Genomic DNA, 12,745 nt, shown 5'->3' with positions numbered 1-12,745 from the left:
AGAATGAATGCATTGCATTCTATTTCCCCTTTTAATTCTGTTAGTATTTGTTTCGCATATGTGGGGGCTCCTGTGTTGGGAGCATAGATATTTATAATGGTTATATCTTCTTGTTGGATTGTCCTCTTTATCATTATGTAATGTCCTTCTTTATCTCTTATTACTTTCTTCGTTTTGAAGTCTATTTTATCTGATACAAGTACTGTAGCTCCTGCTTTTTTCTCTCTGTTAGTTGCATGAAATATCTTTTTCCATCCCTTCACTTCTAGTCTGTGTATGTCTTTGGGTTTAAAGTGAGTGTTTCTCTCACTGCCTCTGTCTTTTGATTGGTGCATTCAGTCCATTTACATTTAGGGTGATTATCAATAGGTATGTACTTATTGCCATTGCAGGCTTTTGATTTGTAGTTACCAAAGGTTCAAGGTTAATTTCCTTACTATCTAAGAGTCTACCTTAACTCACTTAATGTGCTGTTACAAACACAGTCTAAAGGTTCTTTTCTTTTTCTCCTCCTTTTTCTTCCTCCTCCATTCTTTATATATTAGTTGTCATATTCTGTATTCTTTGTCTATCCCTTGATTGACTTTGGGGATAGTTAATTTAATTTTATGTTTTCTTAGTAATTAGCTGTTCTACTTTATTTAGTGTAGTTTTATTACCTCTGGTGACGGCTAATAAACCTTAGGAACACTTCCATCTATAGCAGTTCCTGTAAAATACACTGTAGAGATGGTTTGTGGGAGGTAAATGCGCTCAGCTTTTGCTTATCTGGAAATTGTTTAATGCCTCCTTCAAATTTAAATGATAATCTTGCCAGATAAAGTAATCTTGGTTCCAGGGCCTTCTGCTTCATGGCATTAAATACATCATGCCACTCCCTTCTGGCCTGTAAGGTTTCTGCTGAGAAGTCTCATATTAGCCTGATGGGCTTTCTTTTGTATGTGATCTTATTTCACTCTCTGGCTACTTTTAATAGTCCGTCTTTATCCTTCATCTTTGCCAGTTTTATTACTATATGTCTTGGTGTTGTCTTCCTTGGGTCCCTTGTATTGGGAGATCTGTGCATCTCCATGGCCTGAGAGACTATCTCCTTCCCCAGATTGGGTAAGTTTTCAGCAACTACCTCCTCAAAGATACTTTCTATCCCTTTCTCTCTCTCTTCTTCTTCTGGTATCCTTATAATGCGAATATTGTTCTGTTTGGGTTGGTCACACAGTTCTCTCAATATTCTTTCATTCTTAGAGATTCTTTTTTCTCTGTGTGCCTCAGCTTCTTTGTATTCCTCTTCTGTAGTTTCTATTTCATTTATTGTCTCCTCTACTGTATGCAACCTGCTTTTAATACCCTCCATCGTGCTCTTCAACAATTGGATGTCCGACCGGAATTAATTGCTGAGTTCTTAAATATCTTTCCTCCATTCACATGTTGATGATTTTTATTTTGAACTCCCTTTCAAAAGAGTCATAAGGTCTATGTCATTTAAATCTTTCTCAGGGGTTATATTAATTTTACTCTGAACCAGGTTCCTTTGGCGTTTTATATTTGTATGTGGCGCCCTCTAGTGTCCAAAAGCTCTACTCTAGAGCTGCTCAGCCCCTGAATCAATGTTGAGGGTCGCAGGGGAGCGGTATTGGTGCCTGGGGTGAGGAAAGAGCTGTTTCCTGCTTCCCGGCTGCTATGCCTGTCTTCACTGTTGAACCAGTGGGCCAAGCACACAGGTATAAGCTTTTGTCCAAGAGCAGCTGGAAACGGATTCCTGCTTTCCACAAGCGGCTGGAGTCTCAGTCTCCCCAGGAACTCTACCTGTATTAACTTTCCAACCCCATAATCACGCGAGTATCATGAAAGCAGCATGAAATGTAGGTTTGTGCTCCCAGAGCAGATCTCCGGAGCTAGGTATTCAGCAATCCCAGGCCTTCCACTCCCTCCCTGCTACATTTCTCTTCCTCCCGCTAGTGAGCTGGGGTGGGGGAAGGGCTCGGGTCCCACGGAGCCACAGCTCTGGTACGTTACCCTGTTCCGTGAGGACTGCTCTTCTCTCCAGGTATGTGCAGTCTGGCGCTGTCCTCTTTCCTGTTGCTCTCTCAGGATTAGTTGCACCAACTATATTTTCTAATTTAGTTCAGTTTTAGGAGGAAGCCTCTGTTTCTCCTCTCATGCTGCCATCTTTAATCCACTCTGGACTTGCTTTAAAACCTGTATATGAAGCTTTAAGCAGCTCAAATGTGGAGCCTCTGATTTGGTCAACAGAAAGTCAAAAGACATTCAAAACTCCTCAACCAAACCTAATGACAGCACTGCTTTGGGCCTACCTGACCTTAAAAAGGAATTTTAACTCTGTGTGCATGAGAAACGGTAAACTGGATGAGCAGTGCTGATACCAGTGCTGGGCAATGTGCCACAACTGGTAGCACATCTGTCCAAACACATGGACACACTGTGAGGGGATGGCCTCCCTGTCCATTAGCAGTCGCTGCCCCTGTGACTTACTACAGGGGGCAGAAAAGCTCACTTTGGGTCAGCATAGTGTCGCCGTGCTCCACATCAGGTCCTGACCTTGAACAAGAAGGAGGCTACTGGCTGACAGTAGGGCAGCTGGGGAAATAGCAGGCCATCTTTCTTGACAACCCCAAGGAGAAGTTGAACACTGTGTCTACTCTAAACCCTGCCAGTCTATTGCCTGCCCAAGGAAAGTAACCATTATGGCATGACTGTTTGGACATTTTAGAGACTGTCAACTGGCCCTTGCCAAAATGAAATTGGGACCTGTTTACCGATGGAAGCAGCATCCTGGAAAATGGACACCAAAAGGCTGGAGAGGTGGTGGTCACAACAGAGCAGGAGACAGAGTCAGCAGTGCTGCCATCTGGAGCCTCAGCTCAGAGGACAGAGCAGACCGCCCTGACTGGAGCCCTCCAGTTGTCTAGTGGAATGAATTTATGTAGACTCTATGTATGTGTTCATGATGGTGCATACCCGAGGGAGCAATGTAGGAAGAAAGTTGTTAACAGTAGGAAGTAAGAACAAAAACTTTGCACCTGAAATACTAGCCTTGTTGCAGGCAGTGGCTGAGGCTGAGCAGGTGGCCATCGTGCACTGTCCAGGGCACCTACAACTGGGGAGCTCTGTGGCCCGAGGAGACTAGGCAGCATTTAAAGCTGCACAGGCAGCAGCCAAAGGGGACTCCTTTTAAGGAGCCCTGCTACCTTAGTGAGGTTTGGACAGATTCAAACCTCATACAGAACAAGAGTGGGGTTTTGATCAGTGGGATGAAAATTCTACATGAACGTTGAACTCCCAAGGACTACCATTGCTGCCAGAAGCCTTTTGTCACACCCATAATGAGACAGTCACAGAACAGTGTTCATTATGGGTGAGATGCCCTGATGGACTTAGTAACCCCATGTTTGAGAGGGCCTTACTTTTAAAAGACTGTGCAACAACTTACTCAAAATTGACAGTTATGCATCCACAATAACCCTAACATTGAGAGACCCCCATTGGAAAAGGGGGTACAACATATGGGACATAGTCCTTTGGAAGACTGGCAAATGGACTTCACCCAGATGCTGAAGACTACAGGGACCTGCTAGTGTTGGTCGATACATTTTCAGGCTGGGTTGAAGCTTCTCCTGCAAGAATGGAGAAAGCCGCTGAGGTGGTGCAAGCCCTCATCAAGGAAGTAATCCCTAGGTATGGGCTCCCAGATTCTGGCTTCAACCACCCATCAGACTGACTGTTGGATATGCCTCCCAAGAGCCAGTTCTGCAATGGGGCACAGTGATCCTTTAGAGCATCTGGTATGAGTTTCTCTGCAGCTCCTGAAGGGCACTGGTGTTCTCATGTTTCACATGTACTCTCATGTCTTGAGTGGAAATAGCTAATTCCCCAGGGAACACATGAGTAATTTATCTTGTTTCACTACACCTTTGATTACAGAACTTGCCCCAGTCTGTTTTAAGGGAGAATGGGTATTTCTGCTCCTAAAGCTTCCCACCTGGATCTACCTGAGCTTAGAGGTCTGTTTATGGGTGCTCAAAACAGTGTCCCATTTCTAGTCCCCAAATCATATCACATTCATGACCTGGTGTCTTCCTAAGTTCTCTGAATTCACTGGCTGGCACCTTGGGGCAACGGCATCATCGTTGATAACAACTGGTGCATGCCTTCCATTTTAAAAGCCCTGATTTTCTCCCTGAATCAGCAGAAAGTACTAGAAGAACTTGGCCATCCACATTCCCAGGAAAACGGAAGGTGAAAATTGACAGGGATAACAGAGGAAAACTGAATTAAATCTCTGGGTTCAGAATTTAACACTAACTTGAAAAGGAGCTCAAGAAGCCCCCAGAAACTTTGTGACCACTAAGAGGGGTCAGGTTCTCTTTGTTCTCCCTGTTTTCTAAGTCTCAGGGTCAGAGGCATTGCAGAAAGTTGTTTTGGCAGAACCCAAGTCATCCTGTCCCAGGGCACTGAGGAGGAACCACTAAGAGAAACAAAAAGCAGTTGAACTGGTACAAGAAAGTCTGCTTTGATCTCCTCCAGTGGCTGCTTTGTGTGTCTATGAACACCACAGCCTCTCTCCCAGGATGCCGTTAGATGCCCTACGTACTTGTGCTGCAGGAGGACAGAGGTTCTTAAGGCACAAGCCTGCCACTCTGTCATTTGCTGCAAATTAATTCCTTTCCTTTTCTCAAATCCTTGCCATTGTGATTTGTGAATTGACTTTGGTGACAAGGACCAGTTTTCAGTAACACTGAGGTCTGAGAGGGTCCCTGTGAGGGTGTCTGGTTCTGTGAGGATCTCTTTAAGGGTCATTCAGTGTGTGGGAGGGTCTGTGAGGCTCTCTGTGGGGGTCTCCATTGCAGACCTTACCACAGTCATGGCAGAAGGGCACAGGGGCTTGTCTGCCCTGCTTCCTGCTGTCCCTTCAGCCCCCGTGTGTGGCACTTATACTGCAAGGGTGTCAGTCCCCTATGCTCCCATTCCCAGGACTCACCTCTAGGGGCCTGTGAGAGGACACAGCTGTCCTGTGCCTTGGGGTCCCTGCTGTGCCTCTCACCTGACCCGAGGTGGGTCTCTCTCTCCCTGGGGTCCCAGTCCCACAGGCCCTGGCTGGGCTCTCATGGGGGGCCCCTGGAGGAGCCAGGGAGCTGCACGCAGAGGCAGGACCCAGCTCCAGGGAACAGTGCAGCACCAGCTACTGCACCCATTTGACTCCTTCACCCCAGCCCACATGGGGGTGGGGGGGGTCCTGACAGGCACGGGGCAGGGTCGTTCCATGGTCCCTGCAGCTGGCCCACTGCATGTCTGCATGTAGCTTAAAGTTGGCATCACTCCAGCTTTCCCATGGGGACTGCGGTGGAGGGGTGTAGGCTGGAGCACAGCACACGGGCCATCCTGGACTGCACCCTCATTCTGAACAGGTCACTTTCAGCCTGTTGTGTGACAGACCCTGTGTGATGGCCTCTTCCCCCTCCAGGCCCTGGGCTGGGCAGTGCTGGAAGCCATGTGAGCATTACTGTGGGACCCCAGGCCCATCCCTGGCCCTTTAATGTCCCCTGGGAGCCTTCCTTGGGCCACATGTGGAAGTAAATCAGAGACCTTGAGTCAGTCCTGAGGTCCCCAGCCCTGTTCAGGTTTATTTAATATATCTTGGGAAAGTCAAGCTTCCCCACCTGTGGGAGCCCAGCCCGCTGTCAAAGGTCCACGTGGAAGCTCTTGGGCTTCGTGGGCTGGTGTGTGTGGAGACCCTGGGTGGGCCACCATGCAGGAGCCATGGGCCCCCAGCTGCTTCCCCCCTCTGGGGATGGTGGTGGGTCTCCAGAGCTCCTCGGTCCCTGCACGTTTTGGGGGTGCACTGTGCTATTTTGCCGCCTTCCTCCCCTCTCCCCCCTAGGTTCAGGGTCCACCTTCAGATGATGAGTGCGCACAAGCCACAGCCTTGATCCCTGATTCCCCAGAAGGGAAGGTGTGGACCGGCCCTCAGCGCCTCTGTGCACCCCACCCACACACCCTCAGTGCTAGGAGTGCATCTTCTTTCTGCTGCTTCTGAGTGGGAGAAAGGTGGAGTGAGGGGGACGCTGAGCTACAGGGACCCTGGCCCACCACAACCCCGGCTTCATCAGAACAGACGGGGCTGCTGGGGCAGGTGTCACCTAGTCCCCACCAAGAACTCTGGGTGGGGAAGGTTTCCTCCACCTCTGCTCTCAGGCAAGCACTGCCCAGGGCACTGATGGGAACTTGTCAGACACTTTCTGGAGCCTGAGGGGAATTTCAGCTTCTGTAAACTTCTCTCTCACAGCTGCGCAAGTTCAAGGTACAGAGCAAGCAGTGGGGCTGGCCGAGCCAGATCCTGGGGTTGCGGGGCACCTTACAGGTTTTCCTCATCTTGACAAGTCCAGGATGCTTTTGTTTGTTTTGTAATGAGGCTTTCATGGAAACCTAAGGTGCACCGAGGGCAAGGGGTGCGGGTGGGCATGCCACGCCACAGGCATTCTCAACCTCCCTTTCCATCTCTCAGGAAGCCATGGTGGGTATGTGGGAAGAGCAGACCCTGACTCCTTTCCTTCCCCCAGCAGGACACAGACAGAAGCCACCACCTCTCATGAGAAAAAAGCATGTATTTTGGGAAATGATGGAAGTTGAGGTAGGAAGAATCCATCAGCAACTAGAGGATGTACTGACATGAGAAAAAACAGTTTCTCTCTGCACTGTATGGATCTTTTCTTGAAGAAAACTTGTCCTACCAGGAAACATGTGTGAATCATGCTCTAGCTGAATAGGTGACACATATTTCTGAATCACTTGCAGCCTCGGGAGGTAGTGGGTACAGGCTGAGGCACCTGCCGCCTTTGGCCCATGCTGGCTGGGCACCCCACCTCACGGGGTGGGAAGGCCTCATTGCTATCTCGGTGTCTGGCCCACTTGCTCTTGCCAGGACTGCTGTGGCCCTTTAGGGTGGCTTGGTGATTGCAGGCTTTATCTCCTATCACTCTCCCTTGCTCTTCATAGGAGAAAAGATTGTGATACCATGTTTGCCTGCTGGAGCCTGGAATTTCCCTTTCTGCCAGTTTAACTCCAAGGGAGGATGTCCATGTGGAACCGTGGTTTTCTCCTCTAGGATCTGTCCCACAGCTGTCACGATCCCAAGCCTTGGCGGCCCTGCCATCTGGAACAGATCTGCTAATCCCTTGTCCCTGACTCTGGACAGTGACTGACGGAGGCCTGTCTTTTTGCTGGGAAACTTGACTGGAGAGAATCCCCTGCAGGAAGTGCTTTATCGATTTTGTAACGTGGCTTTCTGGAGGAGCCTGTTCCTCCTTCAGTCCAAGCTGGCAGGACTTGCTTCTTAAGGACTGTGCTGATTCCTTATCCTTATTCTTTAACATCCCATTGTGTTGGGAGGCCCTCAGTTCTGCCGATCCTTTTTCAAGCTGTACTTGGTCAGACCTCCCACAGTCCTTTACATCACCAACGGGGGCAAACATTTTGCTTTGGCTCTTACCCTGCTCCTCCAGCCTCAAGGACCCCTGGCTGCTCTGATCTGAAGCCCATCTATGCAACATGATGTCGTCTGACATGGGTGAAGCTGACGTGTCCCCACTGGACGTGCTCTGGGAGCTGCACAGAGATCTCTCAGAAGCCGAGCTGTCTGCAGCAAGAAACGCACGGGAGTGGCAGTGCTGAAGGAGCATATGAGCATCGCGGTCCTGAGGAGGCTCACCAGGGCCGCTGTCCTGAGGCTGCTTCCCGGACTCTACCTTCTCGTGGAGCTCAGAGTCACTGTGGTGTGCATCAAGGCGTGGCTCTTCCAGATCTTGAATCACGTGCTTTACACCAGGCAGTCTTGGGATTTCACTTGTCTCTGGAGTCCCTGATCTACTCAGATCCACATTGTTAATTTGGGAGTGGGCTGGCACACAGGATTCCAAGGTGATTTTCCAAGCAGAGGCCTCCTCAGCCGCCACCGACCCCCCATCCTCTTCAGCACTTGAAGACCCAGAGCTGCGCTCCAGTGCTGTTGCCCTGTGGTGGGGGTGTCGCGTGGCCCGGCCTCTGCTCTCCCCCCCTGGCTCACTCCTGGCTGTGGCTACACCGGGGCTCAGCTCCAGGCTGGCTCTGTGGGCCCTCATGGCCATCTTGCTGTGCCACATTCTGCCTACAGACATGCACGTGGAGGTCTGAGCAGGTGACCTGCTCTCCTGTGTGGTCAGAGGGGCCTCTGAGGACATGTGGCCATCACCAGGTGGAGTCTCTCCCTGGGCCTTGTGGATTTCCTCACACATAGGGGAGGGGACAGGGAGGGGACTCACTGGGCTGGGAATTGACTCTTTCCTTATTGCTGCCTCTCCCAGTGGGGACTGAGGATTTTCCAAGAGCTGGGAAAACGTGGCTTTTGAGTGGGCCCCAGGAACACAGGTAGCTGAGCAGGTACAGGGAGAGCAGAGAAAGGGCGAGGGTTGAGGGTTTTTCAACTTAAAGGAGTTTATGACCTTAAGGATCTTGAGGGGTAGGCACCACCTGCACCTCTCCAGAAGCCTTGTAACGTGTGCTTCCAGATTCTTTTGTATAGGTGGCTTGAAGATGGTGAACCCATGGGAGGTGCTCGTGTCGGGTCCCTGTCCCTTGGAGGGTGCTGGGTTCTTCCTGGCTCCCCTGTGAGTGAGTGATTCTACAGGAAGGTCCAAGGCCTGGTTGACAGCAAACATGGAGGGATGAACACCCCCAGGAGTCGGACACTCACTGTTCTTCCCCAGCTTCCTGCCCGAATGGGCACTCAGGATCTTTTCTGGAAACATCTTGCCCGGGCCCCATGTGGAGGACCTCATCAGGCCCCTTTCTGGTTCTGCAGAGTTAGCTCTTGGAACCCTCACTGGGGAGCTGGCTGAGCCCCCGTACACCTCTCCCTGTTTGTCTGTGGGGTGTCCCCAGAATGAGACCTCTGGTGCGTGGTGGGACAGGTGGTCTTGGTGGGATGTGCACTGTGAGGAGGTCGAGAGGCTCCAGGCTTTGGCATCTGCCTGACGCCTGGAAGGGGCTGGAGTGGGAGAGTTTGCACGACCAACGCCTGAGATGATTCGGGTGGGAGGAGCCAGCCGGTGGGCATGTGGGGACAAGCTCCGTGGGATGGTTCCTAGTCGGAGTGCCATTGAGTCAAACAGTATGAGTTGGGGTGGAGTTTGGTGGTGGGACAGAGCAGGCTATTGGAGGTTGAGGGCAGGGCTCTGAATCCATAGGATTCGGTGGGGAAGGGGAAGGAGTAGGTAGGAAAGGCTCTGGTGGCTGAGAGTCACTCCGGGATGAGTATGAATGAATAGAACCTGAGGAAGTTATCACGCCTGATGAGGTGGTGGAGGCCCGAGGTGGAGAGCGTGTGGCCGGAGGAGCCAAGGAAGCCGAAGGGCACATGGCAGGAGCAGTACTTCCCACAGGCTTCCCACACGGCCAGTGGGCTCCCGCAGGCTCTGCTTCGTGCCCCTCGCTGGGGTAGTCTTGAAATAAGTTCTGAGAGTCACCCTTGTCAGGGAGCCTCCTCATGTGGCTGCAGAAGACAGGAGTCAAGAGCTGCAGCCAGGGCCAGGGGGGCCGAGCAGGCCAGGCAGGGCTGGGTGCCTGAAGCCCACAGCCCTCCAGGTCCCCATGCTGACTGCACAGTGTTCCTGCTGTCCCTCAGGTCTGCAGTCACACCTGTCCCCACATCTGCCCCACCAGGTCAGTCCCAGGCTGCCTGCAGCCCTGGAGTCCCGTCATAAGGCTCTGGGAGGAAGGAGGACCCCGAGGAGAAGGAAGATTCTTTACCTTCTCAGAAGAAGTAACAGGTGCTTCATCTCTTCTAGGTCACGAAGGGATTCTTTGCAAACTGGAAAGCAGAAGACAGGGTCATGGTGGTGAAGGCAGGGACCTAGGGGTCTTATAGGAGACTGAGTGCCATGTCCCTTTAGGGGAGACACTGGGGAGATTATAGTCTGGAGCCCAAGCCTCAGTGTCCGAGGCCACAGGATCCCTGAGGGCAATGGGAATACTCACAACAGGGAGTGCTTTGTCATTTGCAAAGTGCTTCTACATCCATTACCCCCTGCAGCCCTCACAGCCACCCTGTGGCGGGGACAAGGCAAGGGCCACCTCACAGAGGCACCTGAGGGAATCACCTTGTGCACACGTGGACCTGGAGTTCCTCCTCCCAATCCGGGCACTCTGGGTCTGCTCCAGCCCACCGTCCCTGCCAGGCAACACCCGCCTCCTGGCCCTTGCAGCTTTGTTCCAGCACAGACCCTTGGGAATGTCTGGGTTCTGATCATCTACCCAAGATCCCCCTGAGACAAGGACCATGGGTTTAGACAGAGTAGGGTGAGGGTCTCTGGAAAAAAAATGCTACCAAAACTTCACCAATTAAGTAAAGCCAGAGTCACATTAATTCTCTAAAGTAGAAATATCAAACTAGGAATATAAGCATTCTTCAGTGAGATTAGTTAAAACTAAAAAGCCAGGAGCAACTTGGCCTGGAAGTTTGAATACTCCCCAGATAAAGAAAAGTATCTCAACATAGCCTATAATTTCACTGCATCAATTAAAACATACCATTGTAAGATTTACTGTAGCCTGCTCAAAGGCCCAGCTTATTTTTTAAAATTCTATTTTGAAGGTAAAATCACATTTTCATCAATCAAACAATAACTCAGCCCATCTTGGAAGCAAGGCAGGCAGTCTTAATTGATATGCTCCCAGATCAAAAAGCGGCTATCCTGAGAACGAATCAGAGCAGGAAATTTCTTGTATTAAGCCAACTTTGAAGAATAACCCACTGATAAGAAAGTTAGTATCTCTTTAAAAATAAACATTTTGGGACTGTCTGGCAGGTGTGCATCCCCTAGCCCTTTGTCTTTCAACCACCTGTAAATCCCCAGACAGTGCACCACCCTGGACTCTCTTTCTTTGTCCTCTTACTTTATCTCTAAATAAAAGGCTCTCACTTGCTCTCCTATTTTGAGTGATTGTGAAGTTCATTCTTGGACTCCGTAAGGGCATCACCCCCAGCCCCACCCACTGGCCTCCTCAGGGGCAGCGCAGAGCTGGGCCCTCAGGCAGGAGGGAGGGAGGCTGACTCAGGGTGCACAGGGCCGGCTGGCGGAGAGGCTCACCTTTCAGAACTGCACTTCTTTTTTTACACTTTTTCTTTCCACTTGGCTCCAGGTGATGCTGAGGGACCAAAAACATGACAGGCTGGGACCAAGGCTCAGCTCCGCAGACAAGCTGCAGAGGCTCGGTGTCTATAAACATGACTTTGTACATTTACCTAATGGGCCTTGAGGTTTCCTGGCCTTGTACTGATTTCTAAAGGAGATAAAAATATTTTCCCTTTTCCTTCTTTGAAGAATGTAAAGAGGGATTTTCTGTGTGAGACCTGCCCTGGCTGTCTTGCTACAGTATTTCTGTGCTCAAGAAACACACGTATGCTCAGACCCACAGGCCCCTCTGAGCTCCGTCAGGCTGTACTCTGCCTCCCAAGGCCAGCACCCCACCGCAGCCCCTGCTCAGGGGCACTGTGGGCTCAGCACCGCCCTCGGGTCAGCCTGGACGAAGCCTTGCCCTTAGACCCCTGCCCCAGGCAGGTGCAGCTGGGGAACCTGATCAGGGGCCTGTCCTCCCACAGACATCAAATTCTTAGGCTCTGGGCCGCAGCCACTGGCCACTGGGTTTGGGATTTGGGCCTGGAGCCCTTTGGCCCACCTGGCTCCTGTCTGGGATATTTGGATAGATCCTCCTGCCGGAACTCCTGGCCGGCCTGGTTTATGCCTAGAAGGAGGATCTTCTGTTCTTTCCTGAGATGTTCTCTTTCCCATCCCAGGAACCTCTACAGCTGACTCCAAGAAACAGAAGTAATAATAGGAAAGAGAGAATCATATTCTGTCAGGTCTTGGCCCAGGGTTCCTTACCTTCCTGATGTTTCTATGTTTCCTAGGCGGTGGGGAGGATGGATCACTTGGCAGGAAGGGGAGTAACAGGAGGAAGAGCCCCAGTCCACACAGGACGGTGAATATGGTATCAGTCACCCAGGAAGTGGAACTGAAGCTCAGCCAGGTAGCTAGAACGCTTTTCAGAGATAGGAGAGGACTCTCCATCATCTGAATCGCACTGCTGCCCTCAGGCAACTGACCTCTGCGGTGTGCTGGGGTACAGCACACCAGGCTCACATCACTGAGCAATGACCTTGTCACAAAGGGCTCCTGAGGGCGGGGGAGGGGACAGAGGAGCAGGCTGGACCCCAGCCCATCCCCCACCTCCAGCCCCACAGATCCCTCCACCCTTTTCTAAGCCTTCCAACCCTGGAATTGAGATAACCTGAGATTCTGTTCTGAGATCTTTACTTGAGATTTCTACTTGAGCTCCATCAATTTCATAGCTTTAAAAATCTGGAGTTGTCCCTGGAATTTGGTTAATTGCTAGGGATTTTTATTCTCAGGATCCCCTCTGTGCAACTCCAACATTTCCACATTTCTGCCTTGTGTCACATCAGCTGAGGCATAGAACTCAAATTTCTTTTATGCTGCTTTAGCAATGTGAATTCTAAAAACATTTTGAAATTTTTATTTCAATTTTTACTCTTTTTGACTGTAGGGACTTCAAATTTATTATTCAAATTTTATAAAGTTGAATAAGTATAAAACAAATAGAAATAGATAAGCCTTCAAAGTACAGTTTTCATAAGTTTCCAGCACTTTTGTTTCTGAAATCAATAAAGGTTAAA

General features: G+C 50.5%; 1 long non-coding RNA gene across 1 annotated transcript in view; it reads left to right on the top strand.

Moving 5' to 3' along the window:
* Window positions 1–10,907, top strand: part of LOC130680225 (uncharacterized) — a 45,795-nt gene extending 34,888 nt beyond the window's left edge. Inside the window, exons 2-3 of the long non-coding RNA XR_008993236.1 lie at window positions 5,897–6,316; window positions 6,579–10,907. This is a non-coding gene — a long non-coding RNA (uncharacterized LOC130680225). The remainder of the gene's footprint in view (window positions 1–5,896; window positions 6,317–6,578) is intronic.
* The last annotated feature ends 1,838 nt before the right edge of the window (window positions 10,908–12,745 follow it).

The sequence above is a fragment of the Manis pentadactyla genome, chromosome 2 (assembly GCF_030020395.1).
Source record: "Manis pentadactyla isolate mManPen7 chromosome 2, mManPen7.hap1, whole genome shotgun sequence".
NCBI lineage: Eukaryota > Metazoa > Chordata > Mammalia > Pholidota > Manidae > Manis > Manis pentadactyla.
This window is presented reverse-complemented; position numbering and strand designations above follow the sequence as displayed.